Genomic DNA, 1,585 nt, shown 5'->3' with positions numbered 1-1,585 from the left:
TCTGTATTCTATACTATTCTACGGTATCTTAGTCAATATTACATATCTGGCATTACTTATCTTATATGTATATACTGTTTACTATACTATTCTACTGTATCTTAGTCCGTTCTGCTCTGACATCGCTCATCCATATGTATATAGTCTGAATTCATTACTACTTAGATTTGTGTGTATTGGGTGTATTGTTAGATATTAGATATTACTGCACTGTCGGAGCTAGAAGCACAAGCATTTCGCTACACCCGCAATAACATCTGCTAATCACGTGTATGTGACTAATAAAAGGTTTTATATATATAATTTTTTTAAATGGAAATATTGGACTATAAATTGTGCTGTCCTGAATTATACTCATGCTAACATTTATTATTCTATTCTACTGACATTTGCCTGACATTTACTTTTTTGTATTCTTATCTTTTATTATTTATTAGTATTTTTGTTGTATTGTCGAGAAGGAACCTGCAAGTAAGAATTTCGTTGGATGATGTATACTATGCACACGGTTGGGTAGGTTACTTTCTAAATGTAATCCGTTACAGTTACTAGTTACCTGTCCAAAATTGTAATCAGTAACTTTGGATTACCCAAACTCAGTAACGTAATCCGATTACATTCAGTTACTTTTAGATTACTTTCCCCTTAAAGAGGCATTAGAAGAAGACAAAAATGTATGTTACCAATTGAACGACATCTATTGCAGGAGAAATCCATGTTAAAGTTTACATATCTGGTCATATGGATGTTAAATATTATTTTATGAGTTGGTTATGTAGGCTTCTTCTAACCCATCGCTTTCTATTGCATATACTAATATGATAAAATGATATCTTTAGATTAATATATATACTTTATAAGTCCAAAAATAAATGTTGATACTACAGATTGCCCCTTTAAGTCTATCAAAAGTGTGCAAGTTTGAGCACGTAGCTAAATGAGAGAGCAGCAGTGTGATTCACGTCAATGCGCTATGTCGATATCAATAATAAGTGATATCCGTATCGCCGTAGACTACACCACTGCTGTCATCCTTACCTCCAAGCGTTTATTCAAATTGGATACTCTTTGGATGTCGACAGCAGTCACACAATTGGAAGACATAGCTTGGACTGTAGCCTACAAAAACCTATTTCTGCTCTTTTCCCGTGATCCATCTAATACATTTGGTGTTTAATCATAGTGGTCTCTGACTTGTGGTCAGATACGCTCAGGTGGAACAAACTTAAACATGCGCATTTTTTCAATGCTGATTTGAATGTCATTGAGAAAACAGAGAAGTGTCTAATATATTTTTTTCGCAAACATCTTTTCTGAATTTAAAAATAATCCTCTAAGTAATCATCTAGTTTTTCAAAGGTATCTGTAATCTGATTATAATAGTTTTGCTGGTAACGTAACGGATTACAGTTACCGTTTTTTGTAGTCCCTTACATGTAGCGGATTGTAATCCGTTACTCCCCAACCCTGACTGTGCGTATCCTGTACGTATGACTAATACCGCTTCAAACTGAAATTTGATCTTGAAACGTGAACATTTTAGAAATAGGCGGGGTTTATGACTTTGTGGCTGTGGTAACTAGGG

The sequence above is a fragment of the Salmo salar genome, chromosome 19, assembly GCF_965601325.2.
Source record: "Salmo salar chromosome 19, fSalSal1, whole genome shotgun sequence".
NCBI classification, from domain to species: Eukaryota; Metazoa; Chordata; class Actinopteri; order Salmoniformes; family Salmonidae; genus Salmo; species Salmo salar.
Note: the sequence above shows the minus strand (reverse complement) of the source record.